The sequence below is a fragment of the Delphinus delphis genome, chromosome 12, assembly GCF_949987515.2.
Source record: "Delphinus delphis chromosome 12, mDelDel1.2, whole genome shotgun sequence".
Classification (NCBI taxonomy): domain Eukaryota; kingdom Metazoa; phylum Chordata; class Mammalia; order Artiodactyla; family Delphinidae; genus Delphinus; species Delphinus delphis.
Window position 1 is genome coordinate 60,338,211 of NC_082694.2, and position 16,383 is coordinate 60,354,593.

General features: G+C 39.4%; 1 long non-coding RNA gene across 2 annotated transcripts in view; it reads left to right on the forward strand.

Moving 5' to 3' along the window:
* LOC132435464 (uncharacterized) overlaps positions 1-16,383 on the forward strand; it is a 46,865-nt gene that overhangs the window by 4,782 nt on the left and 25,700 nt on the right. The window contains exons 2-3 of one of the 2 annotated variants that reach the window (XR_009521549.1): positions 14,696-14,798; positions 15,122-15,212. This is a non-coding gene — a long non-coding RNA (uncharacterized lncRNA). The remainder of the gene's footprint in view (positions 1-14,695; positions 14,799-15,121; positions 15,213-16,383) is intronic. The other variant, XR_011246667.1, reaches the window with a different exon arrangement.

The window sequence follows — 16,383 nt, forward strand, 5'->3', positions numbered from 1 at the left end:
TTGCCAGCAAGGGTCATGCCAGGGCACCCTAAACCCAAACACCTGTGTCCATCATGACATGGAAAGACCTTGAAGTGGGATTTATGAAAGCAATGGAAAGGGTTAGTAGACGATGCCTCAGCCTCCACTGTGGAGTGAGAACTATACATTATTTAGTTAAAGCCAGGCATGATTTTTTAGAACACACTATAAGTCATCAGTGGGTTCCTGATGTATTCCCAGTGTCCCATTTTAGAGATGGGTCAGGGTTTGGGATGGAAAGATGCCAAAGAAGAACACTGAAAGTAAAGTAGATGGGAGGGGGGAAGTATCCAACTTTGAGGGCATGTGTTTCACAAAAAGCGAATATTTTGAACTGAATGATTTTTTTCCACAGTATTTGTTAATTGTTTATTTATCAAGAGAAACTGTTTTTTAGCCCAGATAGTCATAGTTCATAGTTTCATAGTTCAGGAACACAGGAACACATAGTTTAGGAACGCCTACCAACATCTGTGCAATATACCTGAAGAAGTATTTAGAGGCAAATGTATAGTTTTACATTTTTCAGGAAAGAAAGTAGGGTTTGGAATACGATCTAAAGCTCCACATTAAGAAGAAAAAGAACAAATTAAACCCAAAGTAGAAAAAAGAAAAATAACGAAGGTGAGAATGACAATCGATGAAATAGAAAACTGACAAATAATAAAGTCAAAAAGTTTTCCTCAAAAGGTTAATAAAAGATTGCAAGATTGATCAAGTAAAACAAAGAAAATACTTTTATCAGCATTAGGAATGAAAAAAGGGAGCATGTCTACAAGTCCTACAATCAAGCAAAAGATAGTAAGGAAACATTACAAACAACTTTGTGTTGATAAATTAAACAATTTAGATGAAATAGAAACATAATTTTAAAAACATAACTTACCAAAATAGATACATACATACATAAATATTCTTACGTCAACTCAAATAGCTGAATTCATTTTCAAAAATCTTTGTACAAGAAAAACTTGAAACCCAGGTGATTTTACTAATGAAATCTATCATGATTTTTTTTTTAATCTTTATTGGAGTATAATTGCTTTACAATGTTGTGTTAGTTTCTGCTGTATAACAAAGTGAATCAGCTATATGTATACATATATCCCCATATCCCCTCCCTCATGCATCTCCCACCCTCCCTATCCCACCCCTCTAGGTGGTCACAAAGCACCGAGCTGATCTCCCTGTGCTATGCAGCTGCTTCCCACTAGACATCATGATTTAAGGAAGAAATACTACCAATTCAACACAAACTGTTTCAAAAATAGAAGAGGATAATTTTTCCCAACTCATTTTATAAAGCAAGCACAATCCCAATACCAAATACTGACAAAGACATAATAAAAGAAAACTACAGACAATATTTCTCATGAGATAGATTTAAAATTCTTAACAAAACATTAGAAAAATAATCCAGTTATACATTTTAAAAGAAAATACATCATGACTAAGTGAGGTTTTCAAGAAATGCAAGGTTGGCTTAACACTGGAAAATTATTCAGTGAAATTAAAGAATAAAGAGAGAAAACTATATGATCATCTCAGTAGATGCATAAAAAATTTTTGACAGAAGTCAACAACCATTCATGAAAAAACTGAGAAAATTAGGAATAGAAGGAACTTCCTCAAACTGCTCAAAGACTTCTCTGAAAATCTATAACCAATATACTACTTAATGATATTTCTTCCTAAGATCAGAAACAAGTCAAAGACATCCACTTTCACCATTTTACTGGAGGTTCTAGCCAATGTAATAAGATTTAAAAAAAAAAAAGAAAGAAAGAAATTAAAGGTATACAGGTAAAAGGCACAAAGAAAGAAAGTAAAATTGTCATTCTTTGCAGATGACATGATTGTTTATGTAGAAAACCTTATGGAATAGAGAAAACAACTATGAGGACTAAAGAGTGAATTTAGCAGGGTGAACATACAAAAATTAATTCTACTTCTATATATTAGCAATAAACAATTAGGAAACAAAAATTTTAAAATACCATTTGCAATAATATCAAAAATGTCAAATACTGAGAAAAAATCTAATAAAAGATATACAATTCCTGTACAATAGAAACTATAAAACATTGTTATGATAAATTAAAGGAGACCAAACAAAATGGAGAGACACAATATGTTTAAGAATTTGAAGACTAAATGTTGTTAAGACATTCGTTCTCCCCAGATTTATTTATGGATTTAATATAATCCTTATTAAAATTCCAGCAGGCTTTTTTTAGAGAAATTGACAAGCTGAGTCTAAAACCGATATGGGAATGCCAAAAGAATTTTTAAAAAGAATAAAGTTAGAAGACATAATATCTGGTTTCAAAACTAAAAATAATGCTAGATGAATCAAGACATTGTGGTATTGACATGAAAATAGGAAAATAGCAATAGAACAGAATCCAGAAATAGACCCACACATAAAGAGTTAATTGATTTTTGAGCAAAAGTGACAAGATAATTCAATGAATAAAGGAAGACTTAACAAATGGACCTGGAATAACAAGATAACTATATGAAAATAAAAATAACTTTGACTTCTATCTCACTCCATACAATAAGATCAGTTTGAGATGGATCATAAAACAAAGTATAACCTAAAACAATAAAGTTTCCAGTAGAAATCATGAAATAATATCTTTGCAATGTTGAGGTAGGTAAAAAATACTTAGAAAGGATGAAAAAAGCATCAACTATTAAAAATGATAATTAGCTTTTGCCAAATAAAAATGTTTTGCATATCAAAACACACAATTAAGAAAATAAATAGGAAAGCCAGTTACATATATTTGACAAAAGGTTCTTTCCAGTATATATAAAGAACTCCTCCAAATCAATAATAAAACAAAGGATCTAATTTTTTAGAATGGGCAAGAGATTGGAGCAGCCATTTCACAAAAGAAGGTACATGTATAACCAAGAAGCACATGAAATGTTTTTCAACATCATTAGTCATCATGATATGCAAATTACAACTACAATGTTTACACTCATTAAAATGTCTAAAATCTAAAGTATGACAATACCAAAAGTTGATGGGGATGTGGAGAAACTGGAACTCTCAAACATTGCTGTTAGAAACGGAGAATGGTACAACCACTTTGTAGAACAGTTTGTCAGTTTTTTACAAAATTAACTTCTACATCTATCTTATGACTCAGAAATCTCATACTCAGTATTTCTCAAAAGAAATGAAAACATATATCTACAAAGAGATTTGTACAAGAATATTCAGAGGAGCTTTATTCATAACAGCCCCAAACTAGAAATAGGCCAAATGTTGATCAACAGGAAAATGAATAAACATATTGTGGTATATTCATAAATTGGAATAATAATCAGAAATAAAGGGAAAAAAGTACTGATGATGCAACAACACGGATGAATCTTAAGACTTCCAGTTATGCTAAGTGAAAGAAGCTAACCAAAAAGTATACACTGTATGATTCTATTTATATGAAGTAGCAAAATTCATCCATGGTGAAAAAAATACATGAATGGCAGTTATTGCTTGTTTGGTGCATTCAATTGTCATCATGTATTCAATTGTCAAAATCATTGAACAAAGGGACTTCCCTGGTGGTGCAGTGGTTAAGAATCCACCTGCCAATGCAGGGGACACAGGTTCGGTTCCTGGTTGGGGAAGATCCCACATGCCGCGGAGCAACTAAGCCCGTGCGCCACAACTACTGAGCCCGCACAGCCCAGGCGCTCTAGAGCCTTCACGCTGCAACTACTGAAGCCCACACGCCTAGAGCCCATGCTCCGCAACAAGAAAAGCCACTGCAGTGAGAAGCCCACGCACCGCAACGAAGATTAGCCCCCGCACTGCAACTAGAGAGAAAGCCTTGCACAGCAACGAAGACCCAACACAGCCAAAAAAAAAAAAAAATCATTGAACCAAATATTTAATACTTTTTGATGGGTTATACATAAATTATACCTCAATTTTTAAAAAACAACTACATCTGGTGGGTATCAACTACATAAATAACTGCATAGGGTAAAGTTCGTTCATCCAACAAATATTATCAATAACTTATTACGTGCCAAGCTCCATGCTAACCTCTGGGAATATCAGGGTCTATTAGACATGATTCCAGCACTGAAGAATGCACGGATTTGGGGTCGAGGGGTGGGGAGAGTCAAACAATTTCAAAATGTTGGGACAACAACATACAGCCATTGATTAGGGCCATATATGAGGGCAGAGAGGAGTGAGAAGATATTACAGAATAGGAGAATGGTCTCTTGCCTGATCTTGGTGACTGAATCATTGCTTGGGAGAGTGAGATGTTGCCTTTTATTTTTGGCCTCTGGGACTTGGGGTGTTATCTTAGCAGGTGTAAGGACTCAACAACAGTTCCCTAAACCCTAGGAGCAAACTCCTTTTTGTAGGCGGACAATGGAGAGACTTCCCTTTCATCTTGAGGATAAACAGAAAAGGGCCAAACACTTCCTGAATACTAGGTTCAGAGGGAAGCAGCTCTCTTGAGCCAGGGTCCTTATGCCACGCTGCAGAGCAGCCCACAAAACACCCCAGAGGATGTGGCTTGCTGGCCACTCCTCTTGGGTCATAACAGCCCTGCCAAAGAATGTAGGGCCCCAAGAAAGAATGTTCTGAAAGCCATTTAAGAGCCTTCCAGGAAAGCCACAGCTGGCAATCCACCACTTGCAATGTGTGTGGGTGGGCTACTGCTTCTCCTTCTCTTCCCTGCCATCCCCGAGCTCCTACCAAATCCCAGGTCTGCTCCAAAGGAGGTGCAGGGCCAGGTACATGCTGGTGATGTAGAGGACAAGGCACCTGAAAGTCTCTAAGGACAGCACTGGGGAGCCTGCCACTGAGTGCCTTCAGATCTCCCTTCAAAAGCTCCATTAGGACTGTGGGTGTGACTCTCCACAGATGGGCCACCCAGAGAGAGGTGGCTGTGGTGGAAGCTCCAACACGTCCCTTCCAACCACAGCTGTATTAGTTTCCTATTGCTGCTATGACAAATTACATCAAACTCAGAGGCTTAAAACAACGTCAATTTGTTGTCTACAGTTCTGGAGGTCACAAGTCTAAAATGAATCCATGGGGCTGCATTCTTTCTGGAGGCTCCAGGGGAGACCCCGTTTCCTCGTCCTTTCAGCTTTCAAAGGCAGCCTACATTTTTTGGTTCATGGCCACCTTCCTCCATCTTCAAAGCTAGCATCTTTGGGGCTTCCCTGGTGGCGCAGTGGTAAGAATCCGCCTGCCAATGCAGGGGACATGGGTTCGAGCCCTGGTCCGGGAAGATCCCACATGCCACGGAGCAACTAAGCCCGTGCGCCACAACTACTGAGCCTGCGCTCTAGAGACCACAAGCCACAACTACTGAGCCCGTGTGCCACAACTACGGAGCCCACGCGCCTAGAGCCCATGCTCCGCAACAAGAGAAGCCACCGCAATGAGAAGCCCGCGCACCGCAACAAAGAGTAGCCACCGCTCTCGGCAACTAGAGAAAGCCCGCGCACAGCAACAAAGACCCAGTGCAGCCAAAAATAAATAAATAAAATAAATTAAAAACAAAAAAGCTAGCATCTTCAAATCTCTTTCTCTCTGTCCATCTGCTTCTGTCATCACATCACCTTCTCTCTGACTTGGACTCCTTCTGCACATGGCTTATAAAGACCCATGTGTTTGCATCAAGCCCCTCGGTAACGCAGGATAATCTCCCCATCTCAAAATCCTTAATTCGATCACATCTGCAAAGCCGCTTTTGCCATATAAGGTAACATTCACAGGTTCCAAGGATTAGAATGTGGACATCTTTAGAGGATCATCATTCAGCCGACCCCAATAACTCTAAGCCAATCTGACAATAATAACAAAAGCATCAGCCATTGAGTGCTTACCATGTGATATAAACACAGATATAGAGATAGGGAGAGAGATAATTTTATATAGATATATGTGTATTAGATTGATAAATGATTGTATATGTATGTGTATATATATAATCATCTATATGTGTGTGTATATATATATGTAATCATCTATCAGTCTAAATCTCCAAAGCCAGTGCTCTTTACCCCACTGTCTCCCATTTCTGGTCCATGTTTCAACAAGAAACTCAGACTATGAATTCTTGTGTGTAACAGCTTCAACCTAATTTTTTTTTTTCTCTAGTTAGGGCTAACCACGTTTGTGGTTGGGAAGACTAGGAATGGGTTAATTCCCAGTTGGCTGCATCTACAGAAAGCACAAAAAATGATCTATTTCTCCCTGTAAATAAAACTGTTTTTTGCTTATCCATAGTGTCTTGTTTCTTTTCTTGCTTTACCTTCCTCAGGGTTTTCACTTTTCTTTACTGTTCTCAACCTCAACAGAGGATGCCCTTCCAAGCAGAACTATTCACCAACCTAAAATCTTACCTTCATTTTTGGAATCTGTGTGTCCAAGTAACCCGTCACAAATTATTCAAACATCCTGAAAAGTGAAATCTGGAAACACCACAGCAAAGGAAACAAAAGTAGGAGCTGAAAAGTATAAATACATCAAACCATGGTTTAAAAATAAAATAAAATAGAAATCAGTATTCCATGAAACAAAAGTGAATGAAGATTTATTTTAACAATATCACCTGGACAGCACCCATTCTCAGTATTCTTCAGTGAGGTTTATTGTTAAATATTTTAATGTGCGTATTAAATCAGAATCATTACATTTTTAGAAGACAGAATCCCTTTCTCAGAGACAATCCTTAAATGGCAATAGCGATCTGTTTGTGAGTCTGTCTCCATGATAGTTAATATTGCTCTGTTGAGCCTCTTGTTGAGGACAAGAATGAAATATGTTCCTAATTTTTATATGCCTCTGACATTGCCAAATCGTGTGCTTTGGGGATTCTGGCTCATACTGTATAGATTTTTTTTTTATTACTGCCTTCTCAACAAAAGGTTACTGAGTATTTATGGATAAGCATGACCATTTTAAAATCTGGATCATGAATGATTTCAAATGAAGTTGGGAAAAGCAGAGCAGGAGAGGCAGGAAGGTAATGAATCAGGTGTTGGGACGTAAAGCCCAAGATGTTATCCTGTACCAGGTAAGTACACCAACATAAGCCCTGCTGAGTACCCCCTGGTGTCTGACGGGGATCTCCTGCCCCCCTTACCCCCAGCCTTGCCTCACTTGGACCTTCCTCCTCTCCACCTTCCAGGCCAAGGACGAAAGCAGGACCACACCATAGGTTTGTGTCAAAAATAGTAAAAACGGTTTATTATGAATCATCATAATTGAGAAATAGGTTCTTAAGATTTTGATCTTAAATAATACTTCATTGCTTGAAATAGACTTAATCATCAGAGGATTGGGTAATAAACGAACATTTTTAAGATTTTAAAAGGAATGTCTATGTCGTTTCAAGATTATCAGAGGCTGTTCATCCTCATAAAATACTATTTTTACTTGAATCTTTTGATATTGATCTCCCTATAACATGTTTGCATTCCACCAATGTGTTTTATTCTGAAGTCAGAATTATTGTTTCAAAATGCAAATCTGATCTGATCTTCCCTCTAAACTGGTCAGGATTCCTGACACATGCTCACATCGCCTGGTGGTCCACAGTGTCTGGCATAGAGGAGACATGTGAGAAATATTTTAGCACTAGAAAGTAAGCAAACAAACTTCTTCATTGATGCAGATTTATCACTAACAAGTCAAACACAGGGCTGTGGTTTTTAGCCCTGTGAGTGAATTGGGGCGGGGTCAAAGAGTGAAGATTTCCCTGAGGTAACTATGAAAGAATGTTAGAGGAATTCAAAGGTAGATTTGGATTTGTGTAGAGGTTATCTGAGGTGAAAGTCACTCCCTGAACTTGGAATGACCCGGGAAAATACTGAAGGCAGGAGGAGGGGGAAGTCTTTGGCTGCTATCAGCGTAAGAGTTTGTTTGGACTAAGCAAAGCAATTAAGGGAAGGGGAAGCAGAAGCAACCAACATGTGATAAGTTTTTCATGTATTTCAAATCTTACTTCCAAAGGTCTTAAAGAACTCTTACAAAGATGCATACAATACAGTGAAATAAAATATACTCAAATAAATGAGGAAAACAATTTATATGAATGAGATTTGCAAAGAGTCTCTGCAGTAAAGTTATAAGCCTTTAGCCATTACTTTAATTTGGAAATACGGAAAATATTTCACTGACTTCTAAAGAAACTGTCTACAAATTGTATGGGAGTCCATATTAATAGATACCATTTACGTAAAAATGGTAAGTAATCTATGTTTGAATGTGCTTTAAAAGTATGGAAATGATCTGGAAGGATACACACCAGGTATAATTGTGGGTATTTCTGGAGAGAGAGAGATGGGGTGAGAATTGAGATGTGAAAAGGCTTTTATTTTTTGCCTTATATATGACTGAACTTTTTACAATTAGCTTACACTCATGTATGACATTTGTAATTTAAAATAATAATGGTGATAATAATAATAAAGGCCCTACAAAGAAATCAATAGCATTCAATACTAGATACTGAGAGATATTCTATTATATACGCACCTATTCATTCACTGAGATCAAATAACAACAACATTCAGAGCACTTCTCAGTGTTCAGAATGTTTACATCTATTATTGTATAGCTGCCTCCCAACAGCCCTCTGAAACAGGCAGGGCCGGGCAAGGCAGACCCCATTTTATTATCCCCACTTGAAGAATGAAGAAGCAGAGGCAGGGAGCAGAACCAGGCAACGAGTCCTGGTCATGAGATGAAGAGCAGCAGAGTTGACAAAGGAACCCAGGCCTTCCGATTCTTTCCCTGTATGCTTCTTTCCTTTTGTCTTTGGTTCACAGTGTGACTGGAAGTCTTAGCATTTTCAAGCTGAAATAAGGAAAAATCTTATGACTGCTGCATTTGATCGCTCATAAAAATGTTTCATTGTAAACTGTCCTATAACTTCTGAATTATGCCACATAAATGGTTTGCGCGTTTCTCATTATTGCAGAAGAGGAAAATTTACTGCTTTCATTTAAAGTCTGAGCACTCTCTAAAGAAAAGCTGCAGTAGCCAAACATCTTTATTATACTCTTGCCCTCAGAGCTAATGTCTTGAAAAAGCCTATTGGGTGCAGACAACAGTGTTCAGAGGAAGGCGTTTCTTGATTCAGAGACTTAAGCTGACAAAGTATGTAGCAGCCTTACTGATAATCCGAATAAATCATATTTCAGTTTATTTGCCTCCTTAATAGTCTCTGACAGCTACCTGTACCTTCTAGATAGACACATGCCTAGCTGTCTGCATTACATGTATCTTCTGGTGCCTTAGTCAGTCAAGGCACGGAGTATAGCCTTTCTTCTCCCTGTGGCAGCTTGTCTGCAAACCTAACTACAACAATCCCTCCCATTCCTGCACCTGCATGCCCCCGCCGTCACTTCCATTTAGAGGTGGAATTTATTTTCCCTCCCTTTGAGCTGGGCTGGCCTTGTGACTTGCTTTGATCAATAGAATGTGATAGAAGTGATACCTTGCCAGTTCCAGGCTTTGGCCTCAGGAGCTGGCCGTTCTATCTTTGGCCTCTTGGTTCCAGCCACTATTTAAGAAACTCAGACTAAAGTATTGAATGATTGAAACCCCATCGAGAGAAGTCCCGGAGGACGTCAGGCCACGTTGGATGGAGCTCCCACTGAGTGCAGCTGTGTCAGTGACCCCAACCAACATCATATGTAGCAGAAGGACCACCCAACTGAGCCCAATCAACCCACGGGATAAAGAGAAATAATAAATTATTGTTGTTTTAAGCTACTAAGTCTTGAGGTAGTTTGTTACACAGCAATAGAGAAGTAAAACATGAAACATGCTCTTTTTTCACCCCCTGCCTCCCCCTGACCAATTTAGTACATCCCTGACCTTCTCTTATGCTTGTTTTCTGTACGATCATTTCTTTCTTTTTTTTTTTTTTTAGTATTTATTTATTTGGCTGCATTGGGTCTCAGTTGCGGCATGCGGGATCTTTTGTTGTGGTGTGCGGGCTTTTCTCTCTCTCTAGTTGTGGCGCGTGGGCTCTAGAGTGTGCGGTCTTAGTTGCCCCACAGCATGTGGGATCTTAGTTCCCTGACCAGCGATCGAACCTATGTCCCCTGCATTGGAAGGCAGATCCTTAACCACCGGACCACCAGGGAAGTCCTTGTACCATCATTTCTATTTGAGGAAAAGGAAACGTTCTTCTCAAGTCCTTACTCTGAGATGCACACTGTGTGAGCCTTTGGCAACACAGGGATGACTAGAGCATAGGCCCTGCTTCATGTGACCCTTACATCAGTGGAAGAGACATGTGCAAAAAAGTAAACCTTCTCACTCACACTTGCCCCTCCCAGCCTGTGACCCCACAATTCTCCTCTGGGTTAATTCTAAAGTCTGTTTTCAGAGTCTCTGAGACTCACACAAGTGGGAGGTAGAGAGAGAAGCCAAGCTCATGCAAAAATGATACATTTTATCTCCATCAGATAGAGGGGTATCTTGTTATTAGGAACCTAATATGTAAAAATTAAATCTTACAAAACATAAGTAAAGGAATAATTATTCACTTCATAAAATTGGATCTTTCATTTATAAATAAATTCCTTTAAATTACCTGTTACCTACTTTATAAGACACTGGGTGGTATATGGGGAAGAATTTTGAACTGGACAACAGGGAACATGGACACAAATACTAACTCTATTCCCTAGTGATTGTAATTTAGGAAAATCACTGAAATTTTCTCTTTATTTTAAAATATCAGGAAGTTTGACTCAATGATTTCTAAGGTGCTTTCCAGTCCAACAGTCTCTGGTTACGAGGGGGTTTAAAGAAATTGGTATGAAGCACATTAAAAGGATTATACACCAGGATCAAGTGGCGTTTATCCCAGGAATGAAAGGATTCTTCAATATACGCAAATCAATCAATGTGATAAACTGTATTAACAAACAGAAGGAGAAAACCATATGATCATCTCAATAGATGCAGAAAAAGCTTTCGACAAAATTCAACACCAATTTATGATAAAGACTCCCCAGAAAGTAGGCATAGAGGGAACTTACCTCAACATAATAAAGGCCATATATGACAAACCCACAGCCAACATTGTTCTCAATGGTGAAAAACTGAAACCATTTCCACTAAGATCAGGAACAAGACAAGGTTGCCCACTCTCACCACTATTATTCAACATAGTTTTGGAAGTTTTAGCCACAGCAATCAGAAAATAAAAAGAATCCAAATCAGAAAAGAAGAAGTAAAACTGTCACTGTTTGCAGATGACATGATACTATACATAGAGAATCCTAAACATGCCACCAGAAAACTACTAGAGCTAATCAATGCATTTGGTAAACTTGCAGGACACAAAATTAATGCACAGAAACCTCTTGCATTCCTATACACTAATGATGAAAAATCTGAAAGAGAAATCAAGGAAACACTCCCATTTACCATTGCAACAAAAAGAATAAAATACCTAGGAATAAACCTACCTAAGGAGACAAAAGACCTGTATGCAGAAAACTATAAGACACTGATGAAAGAAATTAAACATGATACAAACAGAGGGAGAGATATACCATGTTCTTGGATTGGAAGAATGAATATTGTGAAAATGACTATACTACCCAGAGCCATCTACAGATTCAATGCAATCCCTATCAAGCTACCAAAGGCATTTTTCACAGAACTAGAACAAAAAATTTCACAATTTGTATGGAAACAGAGAGATCCCAAATAGCCAAAGCAGTCTTGAGAAAGAAAAACGGAACTGGAGGAATCAGGCTCCCAGACTTCAGACTATACTACAAAGCTACAGTAATCAAGACAGTATGGTACTGGCACAAAAACAGAAATATAGTTCAATGGAACAGGATAGAAAGCCCAAATATAAGCCCACGCACATATGGTCATTTTATCTTTGATAAAGGAGGCAAGAATATACAATGGAGAAAAGACAGCCTCTTCAATAAGTGGTGCTGGGAAAACTGGACAGCTACGTGTAAAAGACTGAAATTAGAACACTCCCTAACACCATACACAAAAATAAACTCAAAATGGATTAAAGACCTAAATGTAAGGTCAGACACTATAAAACTCTTAGAGGAAAACATAGGCAAAACACTCCATGACATAAATCACAGCAAGATCCTTTTTGACCCACCTCCTAGAGAAATGGAAATAAAAACAAAAATAAACAAATGGGACCTAATGAAACTTAAAAGCTTTTGCACAGCAGAGGAAACCATAAACAAGATGAAACGACAACCCTCAGAATGGGAGAAAATATTTGCCAACAAAGCAACCAACAAAGGATTAATCTCCAAAATTTACAAGCAGCTCATGCAGCTCAATATCAAAAAAACAAACAACCCAATCCAAAAATAGGCAGAAAACCTAAATAGACATTTCTCCAAAGAAGATATACAGATTGCCAGCAAACACATGATAGGATGTTCAACATCACTAATCATTAGAGAAATGCAAATCAAAACTACAATGAGGTATCACCTCACACCTGTCAGAATGGCCATCATCAAAAAAATCTACAAACAATAAATGCTGGAGACAGTGTGGAGAAAAGGGAACACTCTTGCACTGTTGGTGGGAATGTAAATTGATACAGCCACTATGGAGAACAGTATGGAGGCTCCTTAAAAAACTAAAAATAGAACTAGCATATGACCCAGCAATCCCACTACTGGGCATAGACCCTGAGTAAACCATAATTCAAAAAGAGTCATATACCACAATGTTCATTGCAGCTCTATTTACGATACCAGGACATGGAATCAACTTAAGTGTCCATCGACAGATGAATGGATAAAGAAGATGTGGCACATATATACAATGGAATATTACTCAGCCATAAAAAGAAAAGAAATTGAGTTATTTGTAGCGAGGTGGATGGACCTAGAGACTGTCATACAGAGTGAAGTAAGTCAGAAAGAGAAAAACATATACTGTATGCTACCACGTATATATGGAATCAAAGAAAGAAAATGGTTCTGAAGAACCTAGGAGCAGGACAAGAATAAAGATGCAGACATAGAGAATGGACTTCAGCACACGGGGAGTGGGAAGGGTAAGGTGGGACGAAATGAGAGAGTGGCATGGACATATATACACTACCAAATGTAAAATAGATAGCTAGTGGGAAGCAGCCTCATAGCACAGGGAGATCAGCTCCCTGATCTTTGTGCTTTGTGTCCACCTAGAGGGGTGGGATAGGGAGGGTGGGAGGGATACGCAAGAGGGAGGAGATATGTGGATGTATGTATAGGTATAGTTGATTCACCTTGTTATACAGCAGAAACTAACACACCGTTGTAAAGCAATTATACTCCAGTAAAGATGTTTAAAAAAAAAAAAGAAAGAAAGAAATTGGTATGAGAGAGGGAGAAAGTATTACCATAAAATGTTAAGCTCCATGGACAAATTGAAGCTAAATTGTAATGTAAAGCATCCCCGGGATGAAACCAAATCCAGGGGAAAGCAGGACGATACCTTTTGAGGCCATCCCCCCCTATGATTCACTCCTTCATTCTGAAAAGAGGCAGAGACAGAAAATGAGGATTTGAAGAGCAGGCTTGAGATTGAGAGATGAAGGGCTTGGATCCAGGAAGCAGAGGACCTAGAAGCAAGCAGAACTGCGTGCCATTAAGCGTATCATCATAATCGCTCATTAATGGAAATGTGACCATTTCCATGCCCACGCTAGTAAGGGCTGAACACAACGGAGTTTGAACTTTCTCCATAGACAGTGGAAGATGATGAAGATTGTTTTGAGTAGAGGACAATGACTGTCAAACCAGGATTTCTGCCCCATCCCTGGCCCTTTCCATGCAGCCAGCCATGTACCCAAGCACCATGCAGAAGAACGTGTTGAAACTAGCTGGCCAACAGTGCCTGTTCCAGGTGGTAGTCTACGCTTTATTCTTCACCGTGGCCTACCAGGCCTTCTGAATCTAGTCCCCATACTCCAGCTTTCTTTTTTTTTTTTTTTAATTTTCTCATACTATAGATATCTTTTTTTAAATAAATTTATTTATTTATTATTTATTTTTGGCGGCATTGGGTGTTGCTGCACACGGGCTTTCTCTAGTCAGGGCGAGCGGGGCTACTCTACATTGCGGTGCATGGGCTTCTCACTGTGGTGGCTTCTCTTGTTGCAGAGCATGGGCTCTGGGCACGCAGGCTTCAGTAGTTGTGGCTTGCAGGCCCTAGAGCACAGGCTCAGTAGTTGTGGCACTTGGGCTTAGTTGTGGCGCTTGGGCTTAGTTGCTCCGCGACCTGTGGGATCTTCCTGGACCAGGGATTGAACCCTTGCCCCTGCATTGGCAGGCAGATTCTTAACCACTGCGCCACCAGGGAAGTCTCTCACTCCAGCTTTCAATAGCTGCCTTCTCTGTCTTCATTTTGGAGACTGACCTGGATACCTTTCTCTAGTCCCTGCTTCCTCCTAGACTTTTACCCTTGCATAGGACTTGATGACAGTATCATGGTAGCTTTGGCTGAGATGGTTTCTCTGTTAGATCCCCAGGACCCACACAAGCAAGGTTGTTTCACAGGAGAGAATGATTTAGATATAGAAATTGTGTGAAAGTAGAATAATTCAGTTCAGGAGAGGCCAATGGAGATCACTGGTTTTTATTTTTGTGTTTTTTTGTTTTTCAGAAGGAGGCTGTGGGTTTGTCACTCTAGGCTCAGAAACATGGGAGAGGAGATTGAAGATGGGTCTGAAGTGGACAAGCCAGTCCATAAAGGCAAGTCTGTGCCGGTCAGTAAGAGTCACTGTTTTGAAGTCTAAGATGGAAGGTGAATATTCAAGCAGAGGTAGAACTGGTCATCAGTAGAGGTTGATTAGGCAGTTGGGGGTCAGAGAAATCTAGCACCTGGTATTAGAAAGCCTGGGATTTAGGGACAGGAAATCCTGGCACTAAAGGAAGGAGGATAAAGCAAAAACATAGCCATAAAGGAACTACTTTTTAAACATATATAGCTTTTACATCTTTCAAATCATTTTCACATGTATGGTTACCTTTGTCTTGACCAAAAACCTGTGGGATAAATAGAGCAATGGTTATTATTCCCATTTGACAGATGAGGTTGAAGCCAGATTGTTGAAGTCTCTGAAAGACAGGAAGAAACTCTGAGACTTTGACGGAAGGGCTATAGGAGGTCATCGTGAGAGGTAAGCATGGGAGAAGCTTTGTAAGAAGATTCACCCCTTAAATGCCTGATGCCTTGGATCTTCCTAACACATTACTCCTGTGCTAAAATGACTTTCTATTTTGGCGCATTTATCTGTTGTTGAACTTTTTAATTAGTCAAATGCCCAGCTGCAATATCCACATCAAGAAGCGCTCCAGCAAATCAGAAGGTTTGAGAGGTCATTGGAAGTTGAAATGTATCAGGAAAAAGCATCTCTCCTAGAAACTCATTTTACTCCTGCAAATGACTTCAAAAATCATTTCTGGGCAACAAAGTGGGAGTCAGATTAGTTTCACTTATGTGGTTGTTAGCATTTGTTTTCTTGACCTCTCTATTTTCCCCCCACTTTGTCTCCATTACCAATGTAGAAGAAAATTTGAAATATTCTGACTAATTAAATATCTTCTGGCTAACTTCCTAGTTGATGTATACTTTTAGATAAAATTATACACACAACTATCTAAGAGCCATTTTTTGCCAGCCCACCTTCCACTCACCACAGGGCTCATAAATCTCATGGGGCCATTGCCTGGAGGCCACCATCACAGACTCCATTGACACCATTGTCACATGAAGCCAGAGCCACCACTAATACTAACCACTCCCCACCCAAGCTGCCCAAAGCCAAAGCCAAACCCTGCCCTGCGTTAAATCCTAAATTCCACGGGGAATTCTCAAGGCCAGCTAACCACACCAAGCCCGAAAGCTATATCATCTCTGGTCACCAAGCAAAATGCCATCCATACTCCCCTGACCCTTCCACACACTCCTCTCGTCTGATAGGACTCTAAGCCTCCGGTCTCTGACCAACCACTCCTTTCTGCCTCCCACCCCACAGCTATCACTGTGCCCTCTGAAATTCCATCTCATGATAATCCAACCACCTTAGGTCTTCAGCCTCTTCACAGATGCTCCCTTCATTTCACGACAACTGAAACTGGGCTCTCCCTTGAGGACGTGACTCTCCCAAGTAGCCTTCTCCAATGGAAGAAGTTCCTATATCCACTTGAATATCTCAACGGGTACCTCAAACTCAACAAGGACAGAACTGAACCTGTCCTCTTCCCCATATCATCCATTCTCTTCCCCTGCCTCCATGAAAAAATGACACAGAAGTCACCCAGTCACCCAAGCCAGGAATCTGGCAGCTC